Source organism: Buteo buteo, chromosome 9, assembly GCF_964188355.1.
Source record: "Buteo buteo chromosome 9, bButBut1.hap1.1, whole genome shotgun sequence".
NCBI classification, from domain to species: domain Eukaryota; kingdom Metazoa; phylum Chordata; class Aves; order Accipitriformes; family Accipitridae; genus Buteo; species Buteo buteo.
In genome coordinates this window covers 28,113,566-28,129,691 of record NC_134179.1, presented here as the reverse complement: position 1 = coordinate 28,129,691, position 16,126 = coordinate 28,113,566, and the positions used below count along the sequence as shown (strand labels likewise).

The 16,126-nt window shown below is 44.6% G+C and overlaps 1 protein-coding gene across 18 annotated transcripts in view; it reads left to right on the top strand.

Moving 5' to 3' along the window:
- The window catches only part of HIVEP2 (HIVEP zinc finger 2), a 141,569-nt gene that overhangs the window by 89,536 nt on the left and 35,907 nt on the right, over positions 1 to 16,126 (top strand). Inside the window, exons 1-2 of one of the 18 annotated variants that reach the window (XM_075035879.1) lie at positions 140 to 493; positions 709 to 830. The exons of 16 other annotated variants lie outside the window; for them this stretch is intronic. The gene's annotated coding sequence lies outside the window, so the exon portion shown is untranslated. Of the gene's footprint in view, positions 1 to 139; positions 494 to 708; positions 831 to 16,126 lie in introns of those variants that run through there. One more of the 18 variants, XM_075035870.1, reaches the window with a different exon arrangement.

Below are 16,126 nucleotides of genomic sequence, written 5' to 3'. Positions count from 1 at the left end.
CCCGGCCCCGGCCCCGGCCCCGGCCCCGGCCCCGGCCCCGGCCCCGGCCCCGGCCCCGGCCCCGGCCCCGGCCCCGGCGCTTCCCGCTCTGCAGCGCGGCGGCGGCGTTGGCGTTCCTCGCCGTGGGCCGGTGCCGGACGAGAGGTGGAAGAAAAAAGCCTGCGTCTGCCGCCGGTGCCGCCCGCCAGCCGGCCCGTGTGCCCTCGGGAACCTGCGACACCCTTCTGCTGGCGGGGAGGTGCACTTGCGGTGCAGTAGTGATCTTTCAGAGCTCCCCCCAAAAAATAAAAATCAGGGCTTGTTTAGTGAAATCTAACAACTTGGATTCATTCCCCCCCACACCCACACAAGATGCGCTTCGTGCGTCTCCCGTGCAGCCGCGGGCAGCTGTATGATAGCCGGCAGGTCATTAACGTGCCGTATATTGGAAGGACATGGTCCTTGAAATGCTCTGGCACCACAAGCTGCTGCTTTCAAACTGGAACAGAGACAGGTAAGGGTATCGTGAAGGAGAAATTCGGCATGGCATATTATAAAATTGAATCCTTAAAAAACCTGGATACTTTTGGCAGTATTTCATATCTTGTAACTAGAACCCATATATATTCATGCGTATTTTAAGTAGGAGATAGTGTACTGCAATTTCTGCTATCCAAGCAAATATCTTGGTAGAGTAATTTAAAAACGGATTTTTTTTTTTTTTTGTAGCCAGCACTGCACCACTTCAGTAGCAATGCTGGCCTGTGTTAGGCATTCTGGGCCAGGATCTGCCCGCTGTACCTATACCTGCTGAAGGCAGTGAAGACGCTGGGGAGTTGACCTAGCCCAAGGTGAGGTCATCAGTGGCTGGCTCTTTCTGAGCAGAGCTGCGTGTGGATTGTGTGCTGCAATGCATGCTGCTGTGGAAGGGACCCATTTAAAAAGCAAGAAATGCAAATCGTTTTGAATTACAGGCAGCAGGAAGGATTCTTTCTCTGTAATACCTAGATAAACCTCTATTTATGTGGCCATATCATTTCTGCAAGCAACCTACCTCTTATTAGGGGTAGGATGTGATAACAGTATCAACACTCAACCACACCTGATGGGATTAATTTCATGTAACATCCAATACATGTATATACCTATTCGCATCTATATTTCCCTCTGTCTAAAAATAGCCTAAGGTTACAGATTCAAGGCTTACAGCTTCAATAAAGACAGAGTGAACAATTGCAATTTAAAATCTGCCAGTGACATATATGGAGGATTATTGTAACATGCCATGCTGTAGTAATACTAAATTAAATATTTCAAAGTATAAACAAGACACTATAGTATTATGTCAGTCTTTAAAAGTAATCCTGTGAACGTTGCTTTTTGTTGCTGTGTTCTTTTCAGAAATTTGAAGAATTTACATTTTTGAAAAATTACATAATATCCAGTGCCCTGTGCAAATCCGTGTGAGCGGAGTCTCTTGCTCACTGATGCTTCGCTAAAAAGTTCTGAGACTGCAAAGTTTTAGCCAGCTGGGGATCTCAGATCTAGCAGTTATCTCCAGATGGCTGCACTCTTATTTTGTACCAAGCCTTCTATCATCTCAGTGTTTGCATGTTTGGAATGATGTTGTATACTGTTCCACTTGTTTTTTTCCAGAAAATGTACAGCGCATTGTATGATAAGTTTTGACACATGGTTTAGCTCAAAGAAGAGGTGAGAGAGAGAGTGTGGGGAGAGAAGAGGGGAAAGGAAAAGGGTAGGACAGGAAAGGAGTAAGAAAATGCAGCAAGAGTTTATGTCAGTGTAATGAATTCAGTCTGACTGGGAAATACAATTTGACTGCAAGTTGTGAATTTCATTGAATTTGATCCAAGAAAGACACAGCTGAGCAATCTGCAGGAAGCAATCTTTTCCTAGAAGTATGCAGCTCCAAACTGTACAAGTTCTTCCACTGGTCATAAAATGTCTCTGCGCCACTGAACCTGTGTAATCAGATACCTTTGAAGAGAAAGTAGTGCATTGAGACAGTCAACTAAAGAATAACAAAAAACATCATTGAATGTAGAGTTTTGAAAGAAGAAAACCTGTGTAATTTGAGGTTCGCCAATGAAGCCCTAGTGATAAGGACAGTTAAGCATTTCTGGTGCAGCTGTTTCCTGACATTTCTGCAAAATGTTGTGGAAAAATTAATGAAGGTTCGTTCAGTAATGGTTTCAGGCTTGGCTAGTGGAAAATATGACAGTATTTCCATCGTCAATTAAGAACAAGCAAGGCTTTTTTTTTTTTTCCGTAAGGGAAGTGGTATGCAGTTTGTACTGCACAGGAAACTGTAGACTTGAGAGCAGCTGTGTGATAGTAACAGGTATGCAGAGAATATGGAGAAGAGCCTGGGCCCTCTTCTCTTATCACATGTGTTTCAGTGTAGTAGAACTCTCTCTGTTACATGCTGGAAAGGACAGCTTACACTCTCTAGCATGTGGGGTATTCCTTCGAGTGTCCGACTCTGAAAATAAATGCCCTTTTGTCACTTCAATAACAAAGCTTGTAGCAATAAGGTTTTCATTGAGTTTTACTACTGTGATGCCCCAAAAGAATAACTCCTTTAGGTGGAGCAATACAGGATTTTTTTAACTGATCTCTGAAATTCATATTGCTTGCAGTTTGATCTCGGCGTGTATGATTTTCACAGCCATGCATCACTCCTCAGTGAGCACGTCCACCCCCGTGCTCCTTGGGTGCAGAGCAGCAGTAGCCCTCATGTAGCTGGCTAGCCACTTTGTGGTGAGGGGTGGAGGGGAACTGATCGCCTCGTGTGCAGTGCGGACATGGGCTGTGCCTGTATGCGAACTCGGTATCATACGTGTGTACATAGTGTTGCAGATGGCCAAGAAGGCATGTGGTTTAGAAACACGAGCATGGCCACGGGGTGCATTCCCATCGCAGATCAGCATAGCTGAAGGTCACTGTAGCAGCTGAGCAGTGGCCTTTGTCCACTCCTTCACCTCGTAGCCTGCAGCGCCTGGCAGGCGGCCAGCTGCCGACAGCCTCCTCAATGGCACCTTGGGGCTCCCGCTCCTGCCACAGCTCCGCTGCGCTTGAGCTCCTCCAGCTCGGCTCGGTTTGGGGGATGCTGGATCCGCTCTACTGTTGGATAGGCTATATGGGACAGAAGATAGTCAGGAAAGAAGCAACATCTACTCTTCAGAGTAAGTTGTGAAGATGAGTCCCCTGCAGTCAGCAGAATAAACTTTTTTACTCACAGGGATCTACATTTTATTTTGTGTTAAAAATGCATTAGTGTGAAAATACAGGGCTGGTACAGAAATACTGTAAATCCCTGCAAATGTTTAGGTGAACGATTTAGGTGCTCACTACCTTTCTGGACTGTGAGGCATTGTAAAAGCCTGCCTACTCTAATAGCTTTTTTCTGCCTCTAACTTTCTGAGATACTTTGAGCCCCGCCATAAATATGATTCCTAGCCTGTTTACACAGTGTGATGATTCATGCTAAAGTGGTTGATAGAAGATGTGTTATAATGAATGGTTTACACTTTTCTAATATCACTCTGTAAAGGAGACAGTGCGCCTCCTACAAATTTAGAAGACCCTTAGAAAGCTCACTAAAAATGTTTGTCTTAGTCTCTGTAATGTTAGCTGTGGAGCGTGTAGTTCTTATTGACAGGTTTAAGCCAGTGCAAAACAATTAATAGCAATGGAGTTACATCCGTGATTTGTGACCATTCACATAATCACATAAAAGTTATCCCCAAGTTCTTTCTCCCTGGTGCAGTCTACTATGAGGAGCTTCATTGAAGGCTCTCCCAAGCCTGCAATCCTTAGTGCAGGTAAACCTGTTGCTGAAGCCAATGACAGCTTTACCAGAGCACTAGGGACAATTTATATATAAGAGCCTGTAATTAATCTTGATTTGGGACATTAAAAAATTAATCCTTCAAGCACCCCATCTGTAACCACATACGTACTGCCACTGCAGTCAATATACTGTTGTGCCCACAGTGGGACCGCTTGTGTGCTGCAGGGTATGCATGGGAGTAAGGAAAAGATGAGGGCTCTGCTCTCGCAGTTTATCTGATGTGGGAAATCTGAGGGCACTGGGTCAGACGTGAGCTGCTTTTAAACTTCTCAGCATGAGGGCTGTGCCTACAGCTGCTTAGGAATTTCCCATAAAAACAATTTGTCAATTGAAAGCGGAATTTCCACAAGAACAAGTTTTCCACTGGAAAATCTCCATATTGCTATTTTTATTTTTTTGTTTCTGTTTTCCCATGGAAATCTCTGAATGAAATACTTCCCTTTAAGTCACCTCACTCTGTGAAGAAGATCTTCGATTAGCTGAACTGAGCTAAAATGGTTTCAGTTGCCATTAAGTTGCATCTGACTATTATTTCCCTCTCATCTCATGGCAAATGGCAGTACAAAAACTTTATGCTTAAGACATTCCGGTGGGCAGGTCACCTTGACAGTTGTCCATGTCCCACACTGTGTTGTAGTCACCCTTGTGAAAAGGTCTACTAACTACTGAAAAAACAATTTCATAGTGAAACAGATTCTAAAATAGAGGCCCCAAACTGTGGAAAACTAGAAGAGTCTTGGCCATTTGTGAGCTTATATCTTTGCTGTTCAAACTCAGTTTCCCAAATTTTTGTGTATTTTTTACTGGTTATTTAAAATGTCTGTGGGGGTTGTAAAACTCTTGGATTCCATTTGAGATTAATGGGGAATAAAAAGTAAGTACATTTAAGTGATTGTAAAATTGGCTAAGGTCACACGATCAAAGTGAAGGACTCCCGCACATGTCTTGCTTTATTGCCTGCCCTAACTGTCCCTACGAAAGGCAACTGGGTAGTGGCTGGAACATTACTGTAGGTGACTGGACACCTGGTGCTGAGCATATGGGAAGGGAGAGGAATGCTGCTGACACCAAGGTGTTCATTGTATCACACAGTGACCTCTTATGGATGAACATTAAAAAAGAATGAATGCACATATCACTTGTACTTTTTAAAGTAACAGTTTGAATAGTTCACCAAGATTGTAGTAGATGCTGTGTTCTCCTTATGGTACTGCGTCTCCAGACTTTCATGAATCTTTTCTTTGTCTTGCTATCCCTTATTGGTTCTTCATCCTGTTCTCATTTAGACATGCAGCCAGTTCTACTTAAAGCTCTAAACCTTTAGCTATATTGCATGGTAACCAGCTGGCAGGTTTGATGATCGTGGCTGGTGGCGTGCACAGAGCACTAGTCCCTGCTGTCCCTGGGGGAAACATCCCCCAGAAGGAAATGGGCTGTACCAGAAGGCATGCTGCGTGACAGCCACTGCACCAGAGGAAGCTTGCTATCTACATGAGGCTGAAGGCTGGTGCAGATTTCTTCACCTCATGCACAAAGGAAGCCGCATGGCAGATGTCTGACTTTCCTTTGGGCAGCCTCCTCTATGCTTCTCAGAAAGGCATGGGAGTTGTGGTTAAATATTACAGTCTAACCTTTTACTTGCTCACAGGCCAAACAGGAGCTAAGTAACTTTAAGCCATTAGCTCCATTTTAACTATCTCTTCCACGGGACAAAGGGCAGTTGATTCTCAATCACGTTATATCTTCCGAATGAATGACTCCGAGTGAAAATCCCAGGCTACCCTTACCTACAGCAGAGCATGGCGTCAGTCCATGTAATGAAACAGATAAGTGCAAAAGTCTTCCTCTGTCCCTCATTCTGCCTCTCTCATAGGGATCTCTCTGTTTCCCTCTCCCTCTTACTCTGTCACTGGTTTGTTTTGGCCATCATCATTTTTGCTCCGTGGCCTGAATCAGATTTCTGAACACTGACTGCTGGATCTGAACCTTCTCACTTCTGGGAAGATGGGAGCAACAGCTTATGAAGAACTCGTTTGGCTGTGAAATCAGGAGGGCTTTTTGAGCGCTGCCTTAGCCGTTGGCCCCACCAGCATCCCCCTTCTCACCGGAGGGCGCTGGGAGCTCCCAGGCCCTGAACGCTTCTCCTTCCCCACTGCTCACCTGTCCCGGTGGTGCTGAGGATGAATGTGACAGATCTGAACCAAGAGATGGCACATAAGGACTGATCATTTATTCTTTATTTAAATATGTCAGAAATTGCCTTTAGGAGACACTAATATAACTCAGTGGCATTCAAGGGAATGCCAGATAGGCTTGTAGCTGAAAAGCTGAACACAGTTTCAAAGATGACACAATGTGACACCACCATTTCCACCCGTGTACTGTACTTTGGGGAAAAAAAAATGACCACCTCAATTTTAATCCCCTATACTAAAAGAGGTGGTGTTCTTCAGTTATAATTGAAACTGGAGATTTTTTTCACCTGTTAGAATTTAAAGACTAAGGGAGGGAGGGATCATAGCAATTATTCAGACCACTTGGCAAGAAAAAAATTAGCAAAACTCACATTGGTGACAAACAGTTGTATTTCACAGTTGCATTGCAAAAGCTACGAATGGCCTCACTTCTAAATTTAAGATAGGCAGAAATTGTTCTGTTTAGCGTATCCTAAAATTATCCAGCACAGAAATACTTTGGGGAAGTGTAAAAATTAATTCTCAATTTTTCAAAAGGCAGCTTAAAGGGCAAGGAATGCTGATGTGGAAGTATGAAATAAATGCCATCTTGGTAACCATTTTACCAAATGTAGGGAAGAGTCATACACTTCATATCCTTGTTACAAGATTCTTGGAGAAAATACTCCCACTCAAATAGAAATTCACTGTAAACAGCTCTCTTGCTGTTAAGAGTTGATGTACTTTTGAGGATGCAGTGGCTCTTAGAAGGAGCAGAGCGCATTGTGCAATAACGTGACCTTATGTTGCATAGACACTTCCAGTTTTGGAATGTGAAATGTCTGAAACTGGGAGTGGGTGGACAAGAGGTGGAGCCAGCCAGGAGCCTGGGTGGCTGCGTTTCTGAGAAACTCTCTTCTGCTGGTGAGTACTGCTAATTTGCCAAGCGTATGGCTAAAGTCCTGAATAGTGCTAAGTCGAACCACTAAACAACATCAAGTCGCAAATGGACATGGAGCTATAGGGTGGTATTTTGGAAGTTAAATGTGTGAAACTTAGTAGAAAACAAGGCTGAATTCTTTCAGACCCGAAACCACAGCCTCCCAAAATGCGTCAGAGACTCTTGATGCTGCAGCGAGGTCAGCTTCCCTCCCCCCCACCTGTGAGTCAGGACAACTATTAAAGGAAGCTTTTATTGGAGGCTGTCAATAGGTAGGCAACATGCAGATGGTGAGGACACAGTGAGAAAGAGTTTGGATCCTGTGCCTGCATAAGTGGTCACCAACAGGGAGAAGACCATTTTTCTGGAGAACACAGGGATACTGAGGAAAGAATAGTATTTGAGCAAGAGGTAGGTTTACCTGATTTCACCTTCTCTCTAATTAAAACTAGGATTCAGAGTCCCCTCAAGCTGGCATTGTATCCATTTCTCAAGGGGGACAAAGGCTAAGTCTCTTGTGGGCTTGATGCCCTCAGTGCTTGTCCACAGTTCCTTCTGTATATGCTTTTGCTCAAAATCACAGAAAAATAATCTTACAGCAGCTCAGTTCACTGTGGAGAGAAAAAAAAAAACAAGGAGGAAATAAAATCTTGGACAGGTGGGAATTTCAGTGGCATGATCTTGATTTTGAAGCAATGCAGACACTTTTTGAAATAGAAACTTTCTGTGGGGTAGTCATGCACTTACTCTATCCTTTTCTATAAATCCAGACCTGTTCATGGGTGAATCAGCACTATTGGGACTTACAAATTTTTGTCAATGAACAATGCTGTCCCATTTATATTAGTGCTCCTTTAACTTTTTCTTTGGTGTTTGTTATTGCTGTTACTACCTGGACTGCTCTAGCAGAGTGTCAGCATAGATGAAATTCCTGTAACAAGCAGCATTTTGAAAACTGGGACCTGTGGTTTTAGATGTGCTCTGCTTTTAATGCTGGCAGGTGCTCTGTGCTTCCTCAACTCACTGTTACTGCTACTGGAGAAGAAATATCTTGCAGCAGCTTTGTGATTAAAATGATACCTCTAGAACTAATTTACAGTGTCAGTACTTTTATTGTTTCTGTGTGAGATTGCTAGCAGAACGAAAGAGATCCTGGAAACCAGCTGTAGTTATTTAATTCATGACCGGTCAGAAAAGAAGGTTTTGGTATCCAATCCTGATGAACACCTTGGGTGAAAAGCAAAGCATGGTCCTGGTTATGCAAAGAGCTGACCTGCTCGAGCCCTCAGCGCACTGGATAGCACTACATTTGAGTGATTTTCCTGAGAGCATCCCATGTGTAGTTTTCCGCTGTCTTGAAGGCTTACGTTGTACTGGCTTGATCCACTTTCCATTTCACTGGTGGAATATTTCTATTAACTTTCCCACCAGCTGATTCAAACTGCATAAAAGGGGGAAAAAAAAGTTACTCTTTTTTGCACCTTTAAATTTCATGTCAATGTTAAGATTTGGATTTGAATCCTTGGGTGGTGCATTTTATAAGCAACCTCAGCAAAGCTTTGTTCCTAAAGGTGTAAGTAACCTTTTTAAAAAAAAATTAAGAAAAACTGGATGCACTTGTGTCCCTCTGACTGCCAAGCATTCATTAGCAAACACTCAGGCAAATAGACCTCTTTATGCAGATGTATCTGAGCCCGTATGTGGATGTATTCACTTGTGGAGTTTGAGTTGGAGAAAACAAGCTGCTCTTGATAGACTTGCTGAGGCAGGTATCTGCCTGAAATTAATGTTTTCCATTCAGAAAGCATTCAGTCTAAAGATGGTTGCGAAGGAAAAAGCAGCAGAAATAGATGTTCTTAAAGTGTAAAGCTTTAAGAACAATGTTTTTTTCTGAGCTGTATGATGAGGGAAGGAGGGGGTGGACAGGCAAATGTAAGCACAGCAGCATGGGCTCCCAAAAAGGGCGCAGAACTGCACCTGGGGGCCACTGCAACAGGCAAAGGGACCTCCTGGACGTCTTGGCAGGACTAGCTGCCACGTTCCTCTTTAGTGTGATTCAGCAAATCGTTTCCCCATTGGACAAGATGGAAGTATGCTTCCTCTGCCATCTGCCTGGTCACCTGCTGTCCAAACCTGCTCTGAGCAGCCAGCAGGAAGCGTGGCTGCCTTTGACCTCTGCTGGCCTTTTTCTGGCTTTCCTCTGCCCTTTGCACTTTCTGGCAAGGTCCTGGTGCGGTCAGGCTGCAGGATAGCAATGTAACTGCCAGCATCTTCCAGATGTCATGTGAAACTGCAGTTTAGTTCACATCAGTTCTGTTCATGCTACTTTTTTTGCTAAGCAGGTTGATATAGAATATAAAAGTCTAAATCCTATCTTAAGATTTGATTTGACATCCTTGAACAGATCAAGAATAAATTGTTACCCTGAAGAAAGCTATGAAGAAAAATATCCAACTGATAGGTTCCTTGCTTTTAAGTTTTGCTGATCAGAAATCAGAGGCTGAATTTTGGATCAAACATCCATCGCGGTTTTGCCATCAAATACTCCCAGCTCATGAAGATGCAAAAAACAGCTCGTCCAGCTTGCTCTAATGAACTGGCAGCTCTTTGTTGGTGCTAGCAGAGCAATTAGGCTCCCTGCTAGAAGAGCGGTGTTTGTTACGCAGTTGCATCCCAGTGACTGGGGTCATTTTACTCAAGCAGACCTCACTCTTCCACAATTAAAATGTCATTTTCATCTCACACTTGGAGGCTGAGAAAAAACTTTTGAAGATCTTAGTTGCTGTGATGACAAGCTTGGTAGAGGAACAAAATCAAACAAGGGTCTTTCATTACAGCAGTTGGGTCGTGACGGAGACAGTTGGCTACTTCATTATAGCAAACATGTAGGTGGCCTTCCTCATGTTTTGAGATCCAAGAGAGGAGCTGTGAATTTACTGACACCTTTAAGGGGAGTGGAGTCAATCCTTTGCAGAAGCAGAGTCACGTCAGCTGTGCCGTATGCAGCACGTGTTGACAGTGAGCCCTTTCGTCTCAGCTGCTTTGAAGTTACAGGCTCTGTCTTTTCTGGCAGGTTCAGATCCGAGTGGTGAGGTCGCCCCAGGTTCAGGCAACTTAAAATCTGTCTGTAATTTTTTGCACCTGTTAGATTGTGGTATTTATAGCTCATTTTTACCTGTGCTTTCTCTTCAGTGTAATAGTTACCGGCAGCCTTCCTTGCTGGTACTGGTTCAGCTCTGAGGGAAGTGCTGGATGTAATTTGGAGGATGATTAGGGTGAGATCAGCTCTTGAAACCTGAGTCAAGTTAATGATGAAACCTGAGTTTTGTTAATAATACATTGTAATTATTACTGCCGGAAGGGCAGATATCTCATATTTCTCATCTTTTAGCTTGAGGATCCTAGTTACAGTGATCTGTTCAACTTCTCGGCCATTCCACCCCTTGCTTGGGTCTGCAAAAGGAAGGTGTCCCATCTTCTCCACCAGATTTCCGCTCGAGCTTTCCTGGGTAGAGCAGTGCCTCCACAGATGTCGGTGCGTTACACAAGCTGGGGCGCAGAGAGGCTGAGAGGAGGATACCTGATCAACAGATGAAGCAGCAGAACGTTAATAATACAAGACACCTAATTGGACCTGCCCTTTCGCCCAGAAGTGAGGACATATGTCAGCACGCAGCAGGCGCCAGGCCTGTGGCAACCTGCTCCCACCTCCTACAGGTCTTCACGAGGAAAAAATTGCATTATGAGCTGAGCTGCTTGCCTGCTGTAATTGCCAATAAAGCATTAATCCTAACCTTTCGTAGACTGCATCTATTGCTTGCACCTCCGAGATGCCAGGCCAGATTGGAGAGGTGACATAAATCATGGTGCGCGTTACACGTTGGTGAGTGGGAGGGGAACGCGCGCCGGTGAAAGTGACACTGCGTAGGGGGGGAAGGGAGGAGGCTGCGGCAGGAAAAGCGACCTGCGGCAGGATGTAGGAAGATGTGAGATAGCGCAGCCCCTTGTTACTTAATGCTGCCTCCCATGGCTCCCGTTGCAGCCTCCCCTGCCATCCCGGACGCCCACTGCTTCCATTTGCCTGCCGTGGGGTGCCCCTACCCAGGGTGCGAACTCAGCGGTGCTGTGGCTGACTGTACACTTTCATTTTGTGGGAAGTGCCATTGTGGAACCACTGTCCCACCCGAGATGCAGTCAGCCACCGCATCCGGTCTCCCACCCCACCTGTGCCATGAGCTTGAGGAGGTGCAAGTTAGGGCCTCACTTGCATTCGGGACAATAACTTTCCAACACCCGCAGTTTAAACGCTGGCCGATGGAGAAAGCCCATAGCAGGAACCTACCGAAAAGAAGAGCTACCATCCTGTTCCGTTTTACTTCTGCTGACTATCTTGCCTGCCTCGTGACCAAGTATTGTATGTGACACTGAACACAGAAAGTTTTTGTGCCATTGAACCCCCCGTGGGTGGGCTTTGTACCGGTCCAGCAGATCCTCATCGTGGTTTGGGCAGCAGAGAGGGCAAGGAGAAGGCGAGCCGGCAGCCCTGGAGCCCCCGGGGAAGGAAGGAGTTGGTGCTGAACAGGGCTGGGCTGGATGTGGTCACGCAGGCCCTTGCCCTGCTCCGCCATGTTATGTGGGACTGTCCGCTGCCTGCCCCGTCCGCCGGCTGTGCCCCTGCACAGCAAACCCGCCAGGGCACGGGGCTGACTGAAAAGTTAGCATTTCTTTCCCTCAAATTATTCTGAGTCAGCCTCTTTCTTGGTTTTAAATTGAATTTGCGCGCGGTTCGAGCTGCCTCTTGTGGGGGCACTGAGAGGCCGAAGGCCCGTGTGGGTGTAGGGGGGCTGAGGCGCCCCTCGCCGGTGCGGCCCCCGGGCACAGTGCGGCAGCGCTGCCAGTGCCCCCAGGAGCTGGGGGGCAGCTGCCGGGCTCTGCCCGCCGTGTGTGGCTGGCCCCAGGGTGCGGAGCTTTGGGGAAAAGGCACCGGTCTATTCCACACAATTTTGGAAAATACTGTCTAACAACAAATATTTTCTTAAGTGTACAGTGGAGGTGATTTTTCATTTTTCTAATATGCTTTCCTGCTGTTTTTTTAATGTCATCTTCTCCTTTGTACATTTTTCTTTAAATAGGTGAAGTCTTAAAAAGATAGGTAATATATTACTGCTAAAGAGAATTGCTGCTCCAAATCTGAGTGGGGGCACAGGCTGAAGTACTGATCACTACGCTTTTAGCTTTATAACTTAAGAACCCCACAGTGGTTGAGGGTACCTGGTCCTGTCTCCTGTTAACTTTATGTAAATGTACTGCCAGAGTATGGTCTTCAGTATTTAAACCTACTAATAATTATTTTTACATTCATATTTCCTCTAATATAATAACATTTACTCTTCATTTCAGATGAAAATTAAATTGTCTGAAGAATCATACCATCAGCTGATTTCTCTTGCATCGCTATGTTTATCCATTCTAGTAAAAAAATCAGTGACTATTAAATTTACTGCTAAGGCGTAGGATGAAAAGACAAAACTATGATGCTGAACAAAGAATGGTTACATCAATGGGAATTAATCACAGCATATCAAGAAAAGAGCATGCTCTCAATTTCCCACTGGATTTAATTTTAAAAATATAATCTTATTAACTTCAATTACTTTTTTTTAAATTTTAAAATCAGAAGAAAATAAAAATCGTGATGTCAGAATAATCATTTTTATTGAATCTTGCATGTGAAGTTGGCAATGTCTTACAGTGGGCTTTTTTTCCTGTTGCAAATGAGAGAAAAGGTCTGGTATAAACCTGTGCATTTTTGTTTAACCCGGGCCCCAGAACGACTGATGTGTGGTATTTGGAGCCACACAGGAAGGCTGCATAATAATGAAACAAACCCCTCATGTAAACCAAAGGAGTCACGATATTAAATAGAAAAACCATAACTGTAGAAAAGACCATTTCCTTGCGCGGCTCATGCGGAGCACTAGAAGGTTGGCATGTGTATTTCCTCCAGCAGTAATATTGCAGTAATGTACTTCAAACAGTTGAAGACATTCTTAAGAGAGTCCTTGGGACCTGGCTTCCCTTCCGTTTGGGCTAGGGGGAACAAAACTGATGCCGTGCAGAAGCACAAAGTTGCCCTGGAAAGAGAGGTTGCTGAGCATCTCTGACCATCTGCGCTGAACACAGTTGTGGCTCATCCCGTTGCAATTAAACCCATGAAAGTTTCAGGGCTCCGGACGCAGTGAGGTGGGGTGAGCAGTGGGCTCAAAGCGAGGTCGGCGTGGCACTGTGAGCAAGGCTAGCAAGCGCCGGCAGTGCGGAGGTGGGCCGGGACTTGGCGTGAGCCCTCCTGTTCCATGGTACCCCCTCGGCTGCTGCTGAGTGAGAGGCAGCATGTGGTCTCTGAGCGCTGGTCTGCGCTCACTGCGGTGTGCACGCCAGCTGACATACACGGGTACAGCGCCAGCACTTTAAAGGCGCATTCATTAATTCCTGTAAGTGCAGGTATTTGGGAATCAGAAATTCAAATGTGCGGTTGGAAGTGCTTCTCGATATTGCTCATAAGATACTAAACTCTATCACTTGGCCAGATGGTCATTTATACTTGTGCCACTTTATTAGGCAGCACAGGAGTGCCTTAAATGGGAGTAAGTTATATTCACACCCTTCCTAAAAGCTCCTTTGACCTGGTAAATTGATGTAAACTGGCCTCAGAGTAGACGAGACCTGCAGAGCAGGGCTGTAAAAGTGCAACTGCATCTCACCAGCCTTTAGGCCCATGTGTCTGCTGCTGGTGGGGCACAGCCGTCTCTGGAGGGCAGTGCTGGCTCAGGCAGTGCAGCTGGCATGGGACACGTCCCCCTTCCTTCAGTTCCCAGAGTCTCATTTCTAGTCCCCAGAGAAGTTTGCCGGTACAGCTTTGGTTTTGCCTCTAAATCTATTTCCTAGTCCAATGGGCTGTATTAGGATGTCTTAGCAGCAAACTCTCATCTATTCGTTATGGGATGTCAGGATGCAAAACCCACATGGAAGATCTACCTGGTCTTTTCACCTTTAATCTTTTCGTAATCTCAGTGAAAAAGGGACAATTTTAAAATCTGAATTTTCCCCCTCGTGTTCTCAAGGTTCTCAAGTTATGTTAGAAACAGGAAGCTGTTTTGCATAAAGGTAAGATTGTGTTTTTAACAAGAAAAGTTGGTGTGAGACCAGCTAAATATACCCACACAGTCATACTCAGTGGGTAGTCCTGGCTATTTTTAGGCTTTATTTTTGCCTTTCTTTATTTATATTTTTTTAGTGACACCTCCACTGTATCTTCAGCTCGTAGTGAGGCACCACTTCCTGCACCAGTATGAAACTTGCAATTACAGGAGGAGTCAATCTTGTCAGGTGTCATTTATCAGGCATTGCAGAGGGCTGGTTTCAGCAAAGAAAGAACAAAGCTTAATAAAAAGAGAGAGAGGGAGAAGCATTCTCTTAATAATTTGCCCTTTGCAACAACAGACCCTTATCTGATCACCCACGCTCATCTGGCTGCTGACGCTGTACTTGCTTCATTAGTACGAGCTATTTTTACACCTTTTGTGTCTTTTGAGGAACCGAGTGGGCCTGCTGGCTTGTAGTGATTCACCATCTCCAGGCGAACAGGGTGTCCTCAAATCCTGCTAGGGGGCTAGGAAGAGAGAAGTAGGGGGAAGAGTTCAATTGAATAAGCAAGTTGATTAATTGTCTTAGGTGGTCTGAATGCTAAAACATTGCACTTTAGTCTTAAGGAAGATAGCCTACGTGCTTTTGGTTTGCAATGCAGTTTTTCAGATTGTTAGGAGCTTGCCCAAGGAACATTTAGTAATTAATTAGTTTAAGTGTAGCTTAGCAAACAGGAAGCCCTATATGCTTGTCCATACTCTGTGGGTTCGTTTCCATGTCTGTAAAGGGGATGTTGAGGGCTGGACTAGGGGATGTTTGGGAGTTGAACTAAACAATCTTTAAAGGTCCCTTCCAACCCAAACTGTTCTATGATTGTATGTTGCTGATGCTTTCTTTTGTTCGTAGTGTACAAGTGTCCTCAGTGTATCACAAGCACACAAGAGACTTTTGGGCTAGATTGTTAGCTGATTTCACTTCTACTTCTGACAATGGAAAGAAAACTAAATTTGGGGGAACGTGCCAAGCATGATGCAGGAGGAGAACCCTGTACAAAGTTGTCTGGAGTTTTCTAGAGCTGAGCAGCAGTTGTTTTCCCTTTCAGTAGGCCATCAGCCCTGAAAATGTCCTCTTAGAGCCTGCCGAGCTCTCGCAATGAAGATTTTTGCTGTCCTTACTTCAACTTTTCCTGGGTAGGAGTGATTTGGCATCCAGTTGTGCCACTTATTAAGTACAGGATAATGGTTTCATATTGCAGGTTTCCTTGGAGTAGTTTCAAAAGTTGGTGTGATGTGGCATACATATATGAAAGTTTAAGGTGCTGTTTGTGCTAGGAATGCCCTGTAATACCGCACCCTGGTCTAACCTTGTCTGATATAAAGTCATCAGGAAACCTGAGCACTGTCTTTCCCAAGAAATGTTTTGGGTTTTATTGTGTTGCGCTTGTTGAGAATCTGTAACTGAGCTGTCAGCTTGGCCTGCCCCTCAAATGTCAACACAGCCCTGTGGAATAACAGAGGTTTTACATGTGGCTTCAGGCATTTTGGTCGACCTTCATCTTTTCAGAGGTGTTTACTCAGAAGAGTGATGCTCATGTTAATAAACACAGTTGATTTGTATTTTGCAGAAATAAACCTAACTGCAAAGAGTGAAATTTCATGTATACCTACAAAATGCAGCAGAAAGCATATGCATATTTTACTGAATGTTTTAAGAGGTGTTCTGATGCAATTGGATATTGTACATACTGACTTTCAATACTTCATGCAATAAAAAGAAGGAAGTACTGTAAAATATGGCCAGAGTAATTTTCAAGAGCTTTTTATTTCTTTTTTTCCCCTGCTAGGCATCCTGAGGGTTGTAAAGAAAGCAGCATCCTTAAATGTGCAGTCTAATTAAAGTATCCTGTATTACAGCTGTAGTGGTCAGAATCTTTAGGCAATGCTAAGTGACTAGATTTGCTACAGCGAAATGCCTGTATTGAATCACTAGTCAAAACAAAACATTTTGGCTGCAGAA